We start from the raw sequence: 20,540 nt of genomic DNA, 5'->3' as shown, positions 1-20,540 counted from the left end.
TGAGCTTTTTATGACCCGGAATTCTTTGTAGACGCAACTCTCATGTGTCAGTGCAGGCTGTCCACATGCAGTCTGCATTACAGCGCAGGTGCTCCCTTCGGGAACTGCGCTGAGAGTCAAACTGGCAGACTAGAACCTGCGCTGGTCCAGTTAGCCATTGTCTTGCTCAGTTTTCCCTTTGTGTCTTGGCCTTGTTTTCACTGATTTTTGCTGATTGCTTGTTGGTCATTGTACTTGCTGTAGACCATCCTCCTTGACATTATTCCGCCTCAGTTGTGTGATGAAACTGTGAATGTTCTTTCAGTATTTCTTGTTTCAGTTACAGTTTCCCATTGTGAAAAGCGAACCAGTATAGCTGTGACCTCTTAGATCCTGAACTGTAAAAGTGTCTTTGTGATCTTAAGAGCTGGTTTTATTACTGTTCATGGCTGTTTGAGTTTGTTTGTTTTTCATCTTATGGTTTGAATTCGTATATTTTTAGTGTTAAAACAAGTACCTGTAAGGTGTCTTTTCATTTTAGACGAAACTTGTTTGTTTACACTTCAAATTGAATTCGAAAATTATACAACGATTTCCTTTTGTCTACATCAACATTAAGGGAAAAGAAAAGAAATACATGCATCTTGCATTTGCATTTTTGATAAGTTTGTGTGTCTGATCTAGGAGAAAGTGCATTAGTTTGTGCTTTGTGCTCTGTGTGGAAAGATATTGTTTTTCTCTCCCCTCAGTAGTTAGGATTTTCAAAGCTAAAAAGATTGTAAAAGCTTGCTTATCATTTTAGCTGCATTTAGGAATTTTTACCAATACATCTCGTGGTGATCCTGAAAGACAAACTGATAAACAAGATCAACTTAAAATATATTGAATGAATCTAAAAACGCATTGTAACATAACGCTCACAATAGAGGTCTAGGTAGAGACGTGTTCCGGCGTCGTTAAACGTAGTGACTGTCGATCTCTACGAAGGTGGGTGATTCCTCCTGAGGGACAATAGCACTAATACGGACTTGAGCTCCCGCGTACCGTCGCGTATATTGGGAGACCCCTATAGGCAATTATCCTTTATCCTTAGGAAGCCGTGTCGACCGCCCTACTGATCGCGATGCAGTGAACACAGCATTCACGAAGATCGACCACCCGTACCGTAAAACGTATTCTGTGGTTTCGCGAAAGGTTTGGCACACCCTCTGCCTAGATCTCCAGAGCAGTTTCTTTTGGCCCTTTTCAAACTCTATAACTGAAAAGGTCCAACCGAGCATTTGTCACTTCGGGCTCGTTAATACATCGAAGGCGACTAGAGTCATCTTTAGCTTTTTCTCGACTCTTAAAACATGAAAAAGCAAAGTTGTGTCTAAAAGCGTCTAATAAAATTCATTCAATACGGAAACATAATTCCCCTTTTTGTATTTTAGTTGATCAAGTAATCCGCAACCGTGGAGGAAAGTCAATTAAAACTCCGTCGTTCGGGGAGACTTGCGAGTCAACCACCTTTGTCTCCGGAACCGAGAGTAGTACGGACAAAGCGAGCTCGCTGGACCAGGTCAAAATCTCCTTTTAAAGTTAGAACGGAAGTTCCAACAACATCTGAGATTCTGGTCACTCCCAATATTTCTGGAATCCCTGCCTCTATTGAAGAAGTTCAACAGCAACAGAAGGACAGTTGTACTGATCCTAGTCTGAAGACAAGTACTTGCATAACTGAACCAGTTCCATCTGAAACCGGTCCACAGAGTCTTGTTGTTCAAACAACTGTCGCTGTCGAAGCAACCCCTTCTTCGGCACCAGAAATCTTTTACGGACCTGACGGTCTTCCTCTTCCTCCTGGTCTGATTGCAATAGAGGAAATCGTAGAGGACCAGCAAGCAAATACTCCAATTCATTTTGGAGTAGGTACCCCTCTTTTTCCTTCTGCATCAGAAGTTTGTCTATCACCACCGGAAGTTCCTGAAGAATCGTTAGGAAGTTTATTGGATAGACTTAAAATGTCTGAACAACTGTCGACATCTAGAACTGTGCCAAACGACACAGCGACAGCAGAAGCTCCTGCTGCCAATCCGACGATGTTTGCCGGCATACCAGCCGTCCCGACTAGCTCTCATCAGCTAGAAGGAGTCCACCCAGGGACTATTATGACAACTTGGTCTGTTCCAGTTTGTTCTTCCGGTATAATACCCGGTAATTCTTATGTTGAAACTAGACAAATTGATCCCTTTGGGAATCAGTTTGGGCCATCCAGTCCTCAAAGGCCATCTATACCCTTGAGCTCCGGATTGTTACCGTATGGGGGGCAATATGCCCTTTCACTTCCCCTTCCGGGGGGATACCCATACGGCAGTTTTCAACAACATTCAGGTTTGACTGAAGTAACGACGAGTGGTTGGGTACCTATAGTACCCCAACAACCAAGAGTTGTATATTCCATGCAACAGTGTGTGCCTATGTCTAGTATCCCGACGACGCCAGCAATTGTAACCGTGTCGCAAGTTCAATCGATGCCTGTTGTATGTCAACCCCAAGTTGTAATGCAACAGCCTATTGACCCTGCAACACAACCACAATCGCCAACTGCCGGGACGACACAGATACAAACGGGAACTATAACACCGCATCTTGGTCCGTCGGTTAGTGTCGCACAGCAAAACATGGCTTCACAACCATGGATGGTGCAATACCAACAACCTCAGTTTCAACAGGTGTACCAAGGATCTGAGCAACAGATCTTTGCGAATAGTGGGCAACCCTATATTCAGAACGGGTTAAATCAACCACTTTACAGTGGCCAAGCCCACCAACCATATCAGTCATATCAACATCAGTTGCATTATGCTGGTGTGCAAAGGCCTACTGCTCAGGCGATTCCATCGTATCCTGGGTACGCCTCGCCAAACCTGAATCAGCAGTTGCCATTTGTGGCGACCCTAGAATTACCAGATTTACATCGATTGACGAATGATCCAATCGCCTATGCCCATTGGTGGCCAACGATTCCTCACAAACTTCCTTCGGACATTCCTAAATTCAATGGAAATCCGGGCGAAGACCCGTCGAATCATGTGATGACATTCCATCTGTGGTGTTCGTCGAATACCTTGAATGATGATTCAATAAGGCTTCGCCTTTTCCAGAGGACATTGACTGGTCCGGCGGCCAAATGGTATATTGAATTACCTAGAGCCTCTTTCGACAATTTTAGTTCCCTAGCCACGACTTTCTTAACACACTTTCAGTTACCTATAAGGTACGAAACTGGAACAGAGATCTTGACCAATTTCAAGCAGACAACTGCCACACATATATCTGATCATATACATGAGTGGCGTCGTCGTCGCAGAATGGTAAAAACCTATGTTCCAGATCAGCTATTAGCTGAGTGGTTTATAAAGTCGCTTCTGCCGGCAATAACAGAAGATGTGGCCAAGGGAGGCGTCGTAACAGAGGAGCAAGTTATTGCTCGTGCTCAATATTTGGACTTAGTGTATACTCAGTCGGGCACGCTCTATGATAAGATACCTGATGCCCCCAGACCGGAATTTTCAATCCCTCCTCCTCCCGGATCGAATAGTGACTCTCATGCCGGTGATGGCGTGATTGGAACTGCAAACGCTAAGTCGACAAGGGATTCAAATAAGAAAGCCCGTAAGACTTCGAATCAAAAAGCAAATCAAGAGATTCTTGCTTCGGAGGTAAATGCTGTATCTATGGATAAAGACAAAAACTCCAATCAACCAGGAAGCAAGAAGAAACAAAACAAAGGCAAGAAGAAGAAACAAGGTGGGTCATCCCCTCAAAAAACTTCTTCAAACCCTCCTGGGCAAAGGAAACAATTTCCTCCATGTCAAATATGCGATGAAAATCATTCAACAAAGAACTGTCCGTTCAAAGCTGAGTTAAAGAGGTTCCTAAAGAGTTCCCAAACTTCAGCTGTGTTGACTGATCCTTTTCCCGCCCCAGGTCAAAATATGGTTGATAGTGGAAATGCTTCCCCGTCTCAAGTGCTTATGCTGTCGGTTTCTAAGCAAAATGATGCTTTGATCTCGACTAGGAATAAAGATTATGGGAATCCGCCGGTGTCGAACGACAAAGGGAAAGATCAACCCAGTAGTTCGACAACAACTTCGGCAGAAGTTGTACCCCCCCTCACGCAAGAATTAACAATAAAGCCACCTAAGGGAGTAGTCCACAAGTCGACATTCAACCCTCGCGCCAGAGCGGCGCAACACTATAATATAGTGGAGGATTTGGCCCAATCGCCATCTGCTATGTCGACTCTTGAGGTACTACAAAATTGTCCATCCCAAAGACAGGCATTGTTATCAACAATTGGTGGAGTGGATCCTAAAGATTCCAATCTTGTATCCTTTGATCACAAAGGATATGATCCTCAGTTACCAGCGCAATTAGCTTTCCTTATTCAAGTGAAAGCACTCAACAAAACTGTTCATAGAACGATTATTGATGAGGGAGCATCGACATGTATCATGTCGATGAGTTGCTGGAAAACTCTTGGATCTCCAACCTTGTCGCGATCTTCGACGACATTGAAAGCATTTGACGGTAGGTCGTACACTCCCTACGGTATCCTAAATAACTTCAAGGTTGAACTAGGAGGAAAAACAGTGGAAATTGATGTTGAAGTCATTGATGGCAATCTTGACTATAACATCCTACTGGGAAGACCATGGATATATGCCATGGCAGCTATAGTGTCGACATATTTTAGGAAGATCGCATTCCCGTTTGAAGGAGGGATTACGATCGTCGACCAACAGAATTTCCTCCCTAATGGTTCACAAGTTACTGGAAGCATTCCCCTGATCCATGGGAGCGACCATTCGATAAAAGATATCGGAGTAGGCTTGCTAAAAGATCCCACAATGATGGGAACTTTCGTGTTGCCACCTCCTTTCCATATAGTGGATATCCCGTTTGTAGCAACATGCAACATGGTATCTTCATCGAAGGTCGCAGAAGACAAAGTCGTCATGGATCATCAAGTGGTATTGCCACCTAGCCCTATTGAAATATTGTAGCAATCAATGTTTCAGGCATGGGAGGCGAGCCCAAATGAACGCTCGTCAAGCGTTTGGGTAGATAGGTCCGAAGAATATGGTACCCCATTAGATCCATGGTCAAAAGTTCATGGGACTGACGAAGGAATCTTACAATCAATGATGATTGAGGGGGCACCATGGAATGATCACCACCATCGTTCCCTTCTTCCGAATTGTGAAGAAGAAACTCAACACGACCTATACCACCCTTCAGTATTTGAATTCCTAACAAATACTGTAAATACGGTGGATTCAGAGAGAAACCTATCCAATATTGAAGAGACCGTAGCCATAAACATCTCGACAAAATCTGATGTTGTTGAGAATATTCATGTCGGCAAAAGTTGTTCCCCTTCAGAACTGGAAATATATAGTGCTCTCTTTCGCAAATTTAGAGATGTCTTTGCATGGTCATATGATGAAATGCCAGGCATTGACTCGAGCATAGTTGAACATGAGATTAAAATGTATCCTGATGTCAAACCAGTAAGACAACGGCTTCGGCAGGTACATCCGAAGAAAGCCGCTGCCATTAAAGCGGAAGTTGAAAAACTTCTCCATGCTGGATTCATCTACCCGGTTCCTCTAACCGATTGGGTATCGAATATTGTCCCTGTTATGAAAAAACAAGGGACGATAAGAGTGTGCGTCGACTATAGGGATGTAAACAAAGCTTGTCCAAAGGACAACTACCCTACACCCTTCATCGACCAGATAATTGATGAATGCGCCGGATGTGAAATCTTTTCCTTTATGGATGGATTTTCCGGGTATAATCAAATAAATATCCACCCACAGGACCAGTCTAAGACTGCATTTATTTGTCCGTGGGGCACGTTCGCTTATCGAAAATTACCCTTTGGTTTAAAGAACGCAGGGGCGACGTTTCAGAGGGCAATGAATTATGCCTTCCATGACATCAAGAACATCGTTCAACCTTACCTCGACGATCTTCCGGCTCATTCGCGGAAGCGGACTGATCATCCGCGGCATTTGAGAGCAATATTTCTACGTTGCCGACATTACAAGATAAGACTCAATCCGCACAAGTGTGTGTTTTGCGTCGGTTCTGGTCGTTTACTTGGCTTTGTGGTCTCTAAGGACGGGATTCGTCTCGACCCTTGTAAGGTTCAGGCAATCATTAATTTGCCTCCACCTTCAAATTTGCTTCAGATTCAGAAACTCCAAGGGAAAGCAAACTTTCTGAGGAGGTTCATTCCAAATTACGCAGAACTTGCCAAAGGTTATACTCATCTTTTGAAAAAGGATGTACCTTTTGTCTGGGACCAGGTTGCGCAAGCTTCCTTTGACGCTCTGAAAGATTCTCTAGTAAGAGCATCATTAATGTACGCCCCGGACTATCAAAGAGATTTTAACCTGTATCTAGCTGCAGCAGAGACGACCATTGCGATGGTCTTAGTGCAAGAAGTCGATGGAATTGAACATCCTATTTATTATTTAAGTAAAAACTTAAATGACACAGAAAGTAAATATTCTTATGTTGAAAAACTAGCGCTTGCTGTTGTTCAAGCGATTCAAAGGTTTCGACATTATGTCCTCTTTAGGAAAACTACCGTTCTGTCAGATTGCAATCCCATGACATATATACTGTCGCGACAGTTGCTTGGGGGAAAATATTCAAAATGGATAGCCATCCTTCAAGAGTTCGATTTAGATTTTGTAAAATCCAAATCGAAGAAAGCTCTAGTTTTCGCGGAATTATTATGCGATCTCCCATCGTCATCCAACGATGAAACATCAGAAGAGTCAATCGTGGATGAAAATTTGTTTCTGATATCGGTAAGCGATGAGTGGTATGGAGACATCATTGTTTATCTCCAAACCCAAAAATTTAGGCCTAATACCTCACACTCGGAACGGAAACGTATACGATACCAATCTAAAGACTACATGATCGTCGGTGATACACTTTACCGTCGTGGCATCGATACGGTTCTGAGGAGGTGCCTTACCCATGAGGAGGCCGAAAAAGCCCTGAATGATTGTCATTCAGGCGCGTGCGGGGGGCATCAATCTGGATATGCAACAGCACAAAGAATCTTACGAGCAGGATATTTCTGGCCAACTATGTTTAAAGATTGCATAATAGCTGTCAGAAGTTGCCATGCATGTCAGATCTTTGATAGCAAAACCAGAAGACCGCCCGCACCCTTACAGCCGATAGTTGCTGTTGGGCCCTTCGCCAAGTGGGGCATCGATTTCATGCAATGTAACCCCACCTCGACCGGGGGGCATGGGTATATTATAGTCGCTGTTGACTATTTTACCAAATGGGCCGAGGCGATGCCTACATTGGACAACACTGGTGAAACAGCTGCCCTTTTCTTTTTCAATCACGTAGTCGCCAGGTTCGGCGTTCCGCAAGCTATAGTGACAGATCATGGATCGCATTTTCGCAATCACATGATGGTTGAGTTAGCTGCCAAACTAGGGCTATCTCACGACAGCTCTACCCCATATTATCCACAAGCCAACGGACAAGTTGAGGCAATCAACAAGGTCCTGAAGCGTATGTTGCAAAGGATGATCGGGGTTCACAAAAGAAGATGGCATCTAATCCTGTACTCAGCATTATGGGCTTACCGAACCTCGGTAAAGAACGCCACTGGGTTCACACCATTCCAATTGGTGTATGGCCTAGAGGCAGTATTACCGATCCAGTGCGAAATTTCGTCTCTTAAACTCGCAATTGACCTCCTCCCCGGAACCTCAGAAGAAGAGGCTCGTTTCTTGGAATTAATCCAATTGGATGAAAACCGTCGTGACGCCGCTTTGGCGAACGAAGCCCATAAGAAACGAGTCAAAGCACAGTTTGACAAGAATGTCAAACCTCGCAACTTCTCTGAGGGTGACTTGGTTTTGCTTTACGACCAAGAATCCGACAAATTAGGAGCAGGAAAATTTCAGTCCTTATGGATGGGTCCCTATATTGTTAAAAGGGTGTTAACAAAAGGAGCCTACGAGTTAATGGATTATGACGGAATACCACTGGCGCAACCCCGTAACGGGTTGTACCTCAAGCGTTACTATGCCTGAATAGTAACCTGAGTGCTTTTGTTGTATTTTGTTTTCGCTAAAATGTTTGTTTCGGTTAAGTAATCCACCTTTCTCGTTTGTTGCAGATGTCGAATTATTCTGATACATATGTGGGATATGCCGACGGAGCGAGTCGTAGTACGCGGAATTTGTCCTCCGCAGCCTGGGCCATTTTTGATCCAAGCGGCGAGTTAGTGAGTTTCAGAGGTGTGTGTATTGGACGATCAACGAACAATATCGCTGAGTATAGTGCGTTGATTGAACTCCTCTCTGATACCATCGCTCATGGTATACGCCGACTAATTGTCAGGCTAGACTCACAACTTGTGATACTACAACTCACTGGTATATATTCAGTCCGCAATCCAGCTATTTATCGTATGTTTCTAAGAGTTAAGATTTTGGAAAGAGAGTTTGATTCAATTCAATACCAACATATTTCCAGAAACTTGAACACATTAACAGATTCATTAGCAAACTATGTATTAGATAGACATTTACAACATATATAAAAAGAGATGCATCGGTGCTATGTAAGTGGATCACAAATAAACTGAAATAAACTCCGAAAATCAAAATATATAAAGCTGTTTATAGTTTGTACATAATGTGCTGTAATCAAAACAAAATTGGTCATATGACCTAGAACTCAAAAAGATGCTAGGGGGCACCCTAGCCTAGTGGTGCTCATGAAAGTATGTCACGGTCTGTGCGATCATGCGCAAGAGACGAGTCCATCGTCTAGGCACGCCAATAGTGTGCCGCTGCAACTGTAAAGGTAACTCGTCAATCTGTACATCCGGAAGACCACGAGTAAGGCTCTCAACCTACTCCTGCACAGCTGCAAGTATCTCAGTATCACCAAGGTCGCGAATAACAACTCTCCTAGCAGGCTCTGCTGCTGGGGCAGCAACTGGCGATCGTGGACGAGCTACTGGACGAACAGGACCAACATCTGCATGCACCCAAGAGTTTGATCAGTTTTGAACAGTAAACATCATGAATAAAAACATTAAACAGTGATATGGTCAGAGATTTTACCAATAGCGCCCCATTGCTCGCCATCCGGAAGCACCAAGTCCGGATCACCTCGGTAGTCCATACCCACGTATGGATACTCAGAAAATGCCATCTCCTGACGCTCGAACCACCTAAAGAAGGACTCAGTGAAAGTAATATGAGGTTGACCAGCATGCCGGGACATATGGTCAACCCACCTCTGCATGCGTGGCTCGGTCGGAGAAGGAAAATCAAGCAAGATGTACTGAGGTTGCATCAATGGGATTTTCTCCAAGACAAAGGCAGTCAGAATAGAACCAAATCCAAAGTTCTTCAGCCCCCCGTCCTTTACCTTGGTCAATTGACTTTTCATCTGAACAAGTACTGCATCACACCAGTTAAACACTTTCGGTTGGAGACACTCCAAGGCGTGCTGCATATAAGATCTGTTGGCAACATGTAAAGCTGCGCTACCGGCCATCCTACCAATAGTGAACAGAATGGACCTGAGAGACCTGTCAGTAATGTCACGGATATTGATCTTGCCGTCTTTGCTCGGCTGTGAACCTTCCCGGCAATACTGACGGATATAGTCTCTGGTGGAAGTAGTCCCTCGAGCCGTACCTGACAAAGAAATGGGGGCACCCCGCCTTGACAACCCAGTCAAGAAGTACATGTCCTCTATGGTCAAGGGGAAGGACTTCCCCCTAATCTGGAATACTTGGTTAACAGGATCCCAAGCATCAAGCATATACTGCAGTAAAGAAATCTGTGCTCTCATGCTAGAGATACGGAAGAACTTCAGCAGGCCACAGTTCCGAAGCGCGTTCACCGTGACTGGGTCATGGAGTGCAACCATGTCCTCTGCTTCATGTTCTCGTTCTCGCCATGTAAGGGACATTTTGTTCAAAGTTCCCTACAATCAAACAAGAGAAGGAGTAAGTTCCTCATTTTGATGAAAAAACTGGCGAAAAAATCATCAAAAAACACATGCAAAGTCAGCTTTTCTAAGCCCAGCGCAGGCAGAGAGGCTTCCCCTTGCGCTGTAAGGCAGTCTGCCTTAAGGCTGCCTGAAATACAGCGCAATTTTTGAAAGGGGAACCTGCGCTGATGCCAGGGCGCCCTGATGAAACCCCTGGGGCTCAGAAACCCTGAAAAACATGCATGAAACTGAAAAAGGAAACCATGAAAGTGAAGGGCTAAGGTTTAGCTCCTACCTGGTCCAAACGGCGCCGAAAATCGTCCACAGAATCTCCCGGAATCAGCTGGTGAAAATCAAGGAAGAAGAGGCACCTCCAGAGCTCCAACAAGCAAAATGCAAATGAAATGGTAAATGAGAGGTAAAAACCCCTTTTTATGACTTTTTACACAGTTTAAAGTTAAATATTAGGGTTATAATCTCGTTTTCATGCAAATATTGTCCATTTCTAACAAAATTTGTTGCAGCAATTAAAGATGAAGTACTACATTTGAAAAGAGAAAAGCTAGTAAAAGTAAAAAATTAAATTTGACCATGAATCGAGCAGTTTTACCACAGAATTTATGCTCGTTAAAAAATAGAAAAGTGTGAGCAAAGTTTTTCCGCCAAAGTTCAAGCTCATTAAAAAATGAACCTATCTCGGTAAATAACCATTGCGATCGTAAATTTATCAGCCTTAAAAGCCTTGGTCGTGTTTTCATCCGTCACCTCCATTTCATTTGGCCGGTCGTTCACCCCCATATGTGTGTTTACCCCTTTTGAGGAACAGCTGCGAAGAGTGATTTCACCTAGCCATCCTTGTGACACTACCGTGATTGGAAAATTCCAATTTGTACCTGGAATCTGCTGCTATCCCTGTTTATCACTCGTTCCTCGAAAAACGAGTCTTCTTTGAGCTCTTTTCATTGACTCGTAAAAAATGAAAAGTTTGCCGAGTTTTGGCCTTCCAGCTCGTTAAACGATCGGAACGCTATCCCTCCTCTAGATTTAAATCTTTTTGGACCTGAGGGATTATTGCACAAAAAGATCGAGCGCTTGTCTTGTTCGGCTCGTAAAAGTACCGAATAGCCATCCCTTCTGTATTGTTTTATACTTTTTCGGACTTAGGGGATTAGATGACGAAAAAGGAATTATGGAGTTGACTTTCCGTACCTTTTCAGACTCTCTAAAAATGAAAAGGACCGAGTTTTCTTTGTCGTTAGACTCGTTAAAATGATTAAATAGCGACAAACTTGTCTTTAGACGAGAACGAGTTTCCCTATCGCTAGGCTCGTTAAATCATAGCGATGGGCTTGCCCGAAGGGCAGGTTATAGAACAAGCATATGTTATCCTCCTCAAGCTTGACAAAAATAAAGAGGTACTGGTCAGAAATGACTGGGGAAAAATTGGGAGAACATCAAAGTTTAAAGGTAGCAAGTCACTCTTGAACATGACACTTTTCCTCCGTACCACATCGGGTTGGGTTGTTTCATTCACCGGTCTCATCACCATGGTCCTCGCCAAACCATCCACATTTGGGGTAATGCTACCGATCCATCGCATCAGTGTCGTTATATGTTCAAGAGGGGTCATTCTGAAAGTGTCAACCGTGTCCCATCCACTGCCATACATTATCCTTCATCCATTCATGATCGCCACCCTGAATCATATGTCACAGTTTGTTTTCACCTCCACTAAAATCATTAGCTCCGTTCCGTGTCATTGATGTGGGATTCATTAAGGCCCTCCTTTGACAGATCGCTTCTTGTCGACTTCAGCTCATTATCCAAGAAGTTGATCTAGGAACATCCCCATCAGTACTTTGAAGCTTGCATGCCTCAATGGCAAGTTTCTCACTTCCGGCGACAGGTATACATCAATGACCTTCGACCAGAAGATTTTGCGTGGCGTTCGACGCCAAGTCCTTTATTCACGCCACGTGAATTGTACTGCAGTACCTTGAGGGTCATCGTCATTATTGGTGATTCCTCTCGCGCTTGTTAACGGTTTTCATTATTGACCGGTAATCAAGCGATGTCTTTCCATGTTCGACTTTAGCGAAATTCTCACATGGATCGACTTGTACTTAGAGTGAAGATCGAACGAGTTTGAAGACCCCGGATCTAGTTTCATCCATCCGGGCTGCGATATATATTCAGGAAATATAAAAGCATTTTCCATGTACATCATTGCAGCAGATGATCATCCTATTCAAAGGATGATAATTTCAGCAGAAAATTATCGGTCTACCACCAGACGATCGTCTGTCATATGTACCAAAATGTATTTATAAAAGCTGAGCATGGGAATGCCCGCCTCAGCTAGATCATGAAATTTGAATGAAAAATAATGTATTGTATTGTATTGTATTACAGGGCACCTCCTCAGCACTGGAATGAACTTCGGACCCTCTAGCTAAAGCATTTCACCCGATAAACAGCCTCATACTTTAGGGGGCAACTGTTATAGACATTTTTGTGCCTCGCGTCATGGAGCATGGAATGTCAATAATTACAGGGATCCTCAGTCCCTAAACATGTTGTTCTTACCCCTAAAAGAACAAGGTCATCAAACAACAGCACTTCCAATCAGTTCTCCACCTGAAAACACTTCAAAACAGGCTTATTTTGGATCATGTCAGCTGCTCCACTGAGCTTCTGCGCTGGAATGCAACTGTTCCTCCTTGTACCTGCGCTGGAAGTCAAAGCTAATGAAGGCTACCTGTGCTGGGCGAGATTGGCCAAGTGGCACAGTCATCCTGCAAGGTGTCAACTGCCCAGGAAGCTTCCAAACTGACACTTGGTTCATGAGATTCGCCCTGTGATGAGTAAGAGGTACTTGATCACCATGTGTAAGCAAGGATCTCCAAGTGGACTCAAGGACTGAAGATTAACTGAAGAGGGAGAGGACACAAGGCAGCTTCATGTCAGTCTCAAGCTGACTCATCCTCTCTTCTTCTACCCTATATATAGAGCTCTTCTATGAGGTCTAGGGAGGCTGGAATTTTGTGTAAAGCAAGGAGGTGCTGTTGGTTTACAGTTAGAGTTATTGGGTGATTGTTTTACTAGAGGTGAAGAGGAGAGTTCTTGCTGCTGGGGAGGTGCTGCTGGATTGGAGCCATCAATGGTTGTAACCTTCTCAGAACCCTGTTACTTCTATCAATAAAGTTTTGCATGTTCTCCTATATACTTGTATTGCATTGATGTATTGTATTTACATGTATATTTGATTCACTCTAATCCATGCATCAGTTATGAGTACATGTATCTTGTAGTTTCCTCTCTTGTTTTGTGCAGGATCTGTGTGTAGCTGGACCGGCAAAGAGAGCAAGGAGCTGGGAACAAGAGACAAAGAGAGAGGATAAGGATCGACTAAGCGAAAGACACCAGGTTGGTTAATCTTTTCTTCCTTCTCTCTGTACTTTCATAAAGGAAAATATCAAAGCTTTACTTTCAGTTGTTGCTAAAGACTGTCACCTTTAGAGTAGGGATAGGGTCATCCGAGTCGGATACTTTTCCCCACAACACTAAGACATGGGAGAACCAAGTCTTTAGCGTTAGCAGAGCATGCGAAGAAGACCAAGCATCATGTTTGCATAGAGGAGGCCGAGGTTAATGCCAAGGTGGCGCAGTTCCATCACCGTAAATTCAGAAAAGCTATTGAAATTGAAAGAAGGCCTAACAATCTCAATAGAGATGACAGCTGGAAGATTAGTAGTTGCTGGATCCCTGCCCTTTCTTCTTAGTCTTGCCTTCCTTCCACCCCCTTCCCCCCCCCCGTAGCCTTTTCTTGCTTTTGAGATTTCCCGGATCCTTCTCTTTTGAGCCTTGTCTTTTCCATCCTCCTAGGGTTTTTCCTTTGGTTTATTTGTTTTACTAATGGTCATGTTCTTGACTTTCTTGCTTTTAAATTTTGTAGCTCATTCTATTTTTTTTCCTGGCTTGTTCTATTAGATGGCTCCCCCCCCCTCCCTTAACCTTTTCTTGCTTTTGAGATTTCCCGGATCCTTCTCTTTTGAGCCTTGTCTTTTCCATCCTCCTAGGGTTTTTCCTTTGGTTTAGTTGTTTTACTAATGGTCCTGTTCTTGAAATTCTTGCTTTTAAATTCTGTCGCTCATTCTATTTATTTTTTCCTGGCTTGTTCTATTAGATGGGTTTTTTTTTTTGTACCATAAGATCAATATAGATTAAATCTATATTATTTCCAATAAATATTATTAAATCAATATTACTGAATATTAATTCCACTAAATCGATATTATTAAAAAAACACCTTTCACTTATCCCTAGTGTTAATAAGTTGATTTAATAACCTAAGATTAATATATAAATTTAAGTGATTAAATAAATTAAAAAGGAATTAAATAAATTAATTTATTAACAAAGATTTTTTTTCTAAAACCCCCCTTCATCATAAAATCTATATTAATTCTAATATATGAAGTCAATATTATTAATCAATATCAATATGATTAAATCAATATTATTATATTAATATTATTATTAATAATTTTAATTCCACTAAATCAAAATTATTAAAAAGAACCCCTTTTACTTATCCCTAATGACAATAAGTTAATTTAATAACCTAAAAAATAATATATAAATAATAGTCCATAGTAATTTTAAATGTTTCAATAAATTAATAAGGAACTAAATAAATTAACTTAATGAGAAAGAACAATTTCTAAAACCCTCTTTACCTAGTTAACCTAGTTGTTGGGAAGGTCTGCTCTCCCTATTTAATGTGCAGCCATGATCTGACTCCTCAACTTGTCTTGACGATGAACCACACTAGTTGGTTCAAAACGCGTCGACAAAGGTTTTCTACATGTGATTTACGCTGAAACTCTTCTTATAATTAAAAATTACATCAAAAGAAAAGAAATCACATATCAAAAATTATATAAAAAAACGCAAAAAGAAATGTAATCACATATAAAAAATTATATAAAAAAACACAAAAAGAAACTTAAAAGCAACAAAATTAAGTCAAAAAGATAAAAATTTAAACAAAAAACTATTAAAAAAAAGAAACATAAAAAAGAAATTAAAAAAAATATTTCCAAAAAAATATCTTTAAGATTTTTTTTTTTTTTTTTTTTTAAATTAACACAAAAAAATAAAAACAAATCTCACAATAAAAAAATACAAACAAAATTAAAAACACTACCCCTTTTTAAACCATAAAAAATAGATAAAGCATTAAAATTAAAATAAAAAAATCCTTAAAATAAAAAATAAAAAATAAAAAATAATAAAAAATAAATAAAACATGAAAATTAAACTCAATTTAAACCAAAAAAACATTTAAAAAATTAACAAATAAAATAAAAAAATCATTAAAATAAAAAAATAATAAAAAGAAATCAAAATAAAAAAGCAATAAAAAAATTAGTATATAAAAAAAAATTAAATTTAAAAAATCTCCACAGGGTCTTGGATAGACAGTAATAAGGAGCTGCACTCTTGATGTCAAGTCCCCAGTTCAATTCACCAAGATCGAGGTGCTATATTGGTATGATGTTGTAGTCCCACTCAAATTAAAAAAAAATAAAAAAAATACAAAATAAATAAATAAAAAACATTTAAAATAAATTAAAATTAAAAAAAATACAAAATTCCCTTGGGTAGGCTTGGCATGCGCCCCCTCAACCGTAGGTTTTGCGTAATAAAGAAACAACATTGATAAGTTTTTCCAAAATCTGTCCCAACCAATAAATCATCGTATTATCCTATTATATCTAGTTACCGATATATTAGAGATCATCACTTCCTTATAGAATAGATAGCGCAGTGGAAATCTTTTCCATGACTTTCACTCACTTACCTAATAACTCACTTTCCTGGTGGGTCATGCGCCAAAGTGTTAGATGTTTCTAGCACCAAAAAGGCCGAAGTATATGAGGATTCTAGCACAACACATATAAAAAAACACAGTAGAACTCCCAAGCTCAAGCTCCTTCCTACTCAAAGAGATATGCAGACTCTTCTTTAGAACTCGATCTTCCTCAACGAAGACTCAACTAGTAAGGAGAAGACAAGCGGCTATGATGGATAGAGTAAGGCAGTGAATTAGGCAAGCCCTCCTTCCTTGCCCTCCTATTCTTCTCCGATCTTCTCTGTTTCATGTAATCCCAGCTAAAGTGATTGGGCCAGCTAAAGTGATTTGATCGATATAGATCAATACGTTACGCCTTGATAGATCGAGATAGATCTAGCCTATCACTTCTATCCTGTCCCCTACGAAGCTTCCATCGATAGCTATCCCCGTCAAACATCAATGCTATCCCGCCATCGCTCAAGCAATAGACCTTCCATCACTCACACTCGCTAGCTGACCTACCGCAATGCTACTAATGCTAAGAGCTAATGCAATACCTATTGCTAAAGCACTACTTACAATCTCGCTTAGGGGGCCCAAGGGGTCGCGTGCGAGGGCGGGTGGCGATGCACACAATGCCCCCCACTTTGGCCCCTTGGGCAGGATTGTATCAACCAAGCCTGCCCAAGGGGCCCACAGAGCTGCAAGTAGCTTGCTCTCACTGACCCATGGCCCCTCGAGCCCCTTGGGCAGGGCCTGAGGGGGCCTTGAGTGGGGCCTGTGTATGGTTTTTTTTTAATATATATATATATATATATATATATATATATATTTTAATGATTTTTTTTTTCTTAAAAAATGTTTTTTTTTTTAACATTTTTTTCTTTCTTATTTTTACTTAAAATTTTATATGAATTATTTTTTTGGATAAACAAAATTCAAATGACATCATCTTTGGATATAAATTCATATTTTTTTTTAATAAAATTTGCTATTTTTCCAACTTTTTTTATTCAATTTTTTCATAAAAATCTTTTATTTAACATGTCATTTTTAGCGAAAAGTTCCTAAAATACATATTTTTTAAAATTATATCTATATGCAAAATGTGTAATTTTTGTCGTGTTTAAAATTGTTATTTTTTAATGATAATTATTTTGTGTATATTGAAGTATTAATTAATGATATATAAATATATAAAAAATCCTAACCTCAAAATATTAATGTTATTATTATTTTTTAACTTTGCAAATATATATATATATATATATATATATATATATATATATTTTTTTTTATAAAAAAACATAGTAAATAAAAACAAAAATGACAAGTTTGGAAAACCCGTAAAAACAAACATCTTAGGATGAAAATAAGAAGAATACGACAACTTAAAAAATGGTTAAATAATCATTCTTTAAAAAAATTATGCATACTTAGGACATAAGAAAATTTAAAGTGTAAAAAATATGCTTTAAAAAAAAAACGTTGATACTTTCAAAATCCGCAAGAAAATCGCCAACATTAAAAAAATTTATCCACACTTAATAGATTAAAAAATTTAAAATAAGCCCTCTGGAAAAGGGGTTGATGTCGCATCAACACTTTTCAAAATCAATACGAAAATTATTAACATTTAAAAAAATATGTTCATACTTGATACATAAGAAAATTTAAAGTGTCAAAAATATGCCTTGAAAAAAAATGTTGATGTTTTTCAAAATCAACATGAAAATCACTAATATTTTAAGAAAAATGTTCATATTTGATACATAAGAAAATTCAGAGTATCAAAAATAAACCCTCTAAAAAATGGGTTGATGTTGCATCAACATTTTTCAAAATCAGCATGAAAATCACTAACATTCTATAAAAAATGTTCATACTTGATACATAAGAAAGAAAAGGGTCAAAAATATGCCTCCCAAAAAAAGTTTATTATGAATCAACACTTTTCAAAATCAGATGAATTTTTGCTACCTGAAAAAAATGGTACTTGGTATAGTTCTCGTTTGATAATTTACACTATTAAATGTAAATCTTGTCATGAATATGCACTTTGTCAAATCTTGTGCAAAATAAAAAGAACCCCAACATTGACTAGCAACAACCATTAAAGAGTAATGAGAAATAAAGAAGAAATAATTGGGATAAAAATTCTCAACCTGATTTGAATTCTCATCTCCCCTCTTCCCCCAAATAGTTGGTTCCTCTTAATACCTCCTAAGTTTCCTCCTCTAGTTTTTATCAGACTTCCCTTTCAGCCCTAGAGTAGGTGATTTGTTTCGCAACCTCTCTAATATCAAATCCTATTAAATCAATAAATAGGTCTGAAGTTTTCACACAACTCGAGACAATGTCCTCAAGTAAAGTTATGTAATGTACATAGAAGTATAGTATAGGAGACAATGTCCTCAAGTAAAGTTATGTAATGTATATAGAAGTATAGTATATTGTACTTAGTGAGACATACAAAGGGATAATAAATACAATGTGGTCATAATAATGAAATAGGCCCACTACGTAATTAAGAGGAAGGGGTAGTTTACATAAGACCCTTAGCTATACTCATGAAAATGTATAATTACATGAGTATCATAATATTGTATATGTGTTGAATTTTATTATTTATAAAAGCACATGACTTATGTAGTTCATAAGAAATTTTTGATGGTGTTATCCTACTTTAAAAGTTTTTTTCTTTATATTCGTGTGCTATTAATGGTGAATATCTTGAATAGATTTGGTGTCTAACAATTTATCTTGGAATTTTTATAGTGGATTTATTTTATTTTATTTTATTTAAAAATTTATTACAAAGATAAAGTTATGTACCTAGGGAGGTTAATGTGTCGTAATGAGGGAGATATCCAAGGAAATAATGAATGTAATGTGGTCATAATAATTTAATAGGTGCACTATGTAATTAAAATGAAAAATGAAAAAAATAGGGGTTATTGGCATAAGACTCAAGTGATACTCATGAGATAGTATAAATGCATGAGTATCATTATATTGGAATGTGTTGGATTGTATTGTATTGTAGCAAACGTAACTTGTAGAGGGATTCCTTCAATGCGGAGTATTTAATTGTGTTACACTACCTTATAGCCTCTCTATATTCTTGTGTTTGTGGTGAATATCTTTGATATCCTTGTGATTATGGGTTTATCTTGGAAGTTTTTTAGTAGATTATTTATTATATTTTTGAATTTTTACTACAAGTGGTATTAGAGCTCTTCTTGGGCATGAAGTGAGAATTTTTTATGCCACGAAGTAGGGAAATGTTTTTCTCTTTTGCTAATTTTTGATGGAAACATTCATGTTGGTTTTTGGACCTTCTATTTGAAATTTGTAAAGTCTAGTTTGATATGAATTTCTTGAGATAAAAATACCCAATTAAAAAAAAACCCATCTAAAATGACTAATAAGCAAAGACATCATTTATTTAAAATCAATACATACATATATATACTTTTTAAAATTTTGTTATGTCTAATACATTTATATACTTTTTTAAATTTTGTTATGTCTAATACGTTCATGGATTTCAAAAATTAGATATCTTTGATAGAGTGCACATATTTTAGTCAAACCAGTGCCGATATACTCACTAAAGTAATGGAAACTCATAATTATGTCATAGTAGCCAATACAAAAAATATAACTAAAGTTATAATCATTTTACCTTTTCAACCTCAAATCCCAACTACATAAAGAAACTATTTTAAATATAATTGATTTTCTCAAAACCCTAATTTTATTATTGGATTTTTAAGAAACATGTAATTCACATGAAAATATGATGGTGAATATTATTGAAGAATACATAAAATGGATGAAGTGTAAATATTGACTAATGTGGTGATTGTGAGTATATATGAACTTAAAAAATTATGTGAAAATATGGTGGAATTCACTTCAATAAAGTAAGAAGAAGAATTTTTTAGATGAAGAATATGATTTTTTTAATAGATAATTGGTCTCCTGCTATAAAAAGGGATAAGAAGAGCACTAAAGATTTATTTTCTTATAAAAAAATTGATATTATGAGTCTATGGATGTATTTAATAAGAGAATGCCATTGTTTCTCCTAACCCTACTTGCAAACATAATATTATTAATGCTAATATGGCTAAAATATTTAATGTACTTGCAAATAATTGGCAAAACACATAATGTTGCATTAAGATTTTTATGCCATACATATGGTTGATGTGGATATTGTTTTGGGATATCCTTGGATGGACTTGGTATAGTCAATGCTAATGTGCAAAAAAGTTTATGAAGCTTTGGTACAAAAAAGAGAAGACCAAAATGCCATATATATATTTTTAGTCACTACAAAGAAAAGAATTGTAGTACATACTGAGACATAATATGAAGAGCCTAAGGTTGAATACAAAGAAAATCCTATAGTAGAAATTGAAAAAAATCCAAATGGCATAAAAATGAAGATGAAGCTAAAGAATTACATGGTAAAGAGTTAAAGAAAGAAACGTTGATAGCTAAGGTTATTGTATATCACCACTCACACTATATAGAGAAACAACAATCATTAAGAAAAGGGCATGATCGTCAACAATCTGACTATGGATCAACATGGAACGAAGGCGACAACTAGTATGGAGGCACATGGAGGACTAAAAGC

The sequence above is a fragment of the Pinus tabuliformis genome, chromosome 7 (assembly GCF_031772625.1).
Source record: "Pinus tabuliformis cultivar Carrire ecotype Pingquan chromosome 7, CPIR1, whole genome shotgun sequence".
Lineage (NCBI taxonomy): Eukaryota > Viridiplantae > Streptophyta > Pinopsida > Pinales > Pinaceae > Pinus > Pinus tabuliformis.
The sequence above is the reverse complement of the archived record's forward strand: the minus strand, read 5'-3'. Positions refer to the sequence as shown.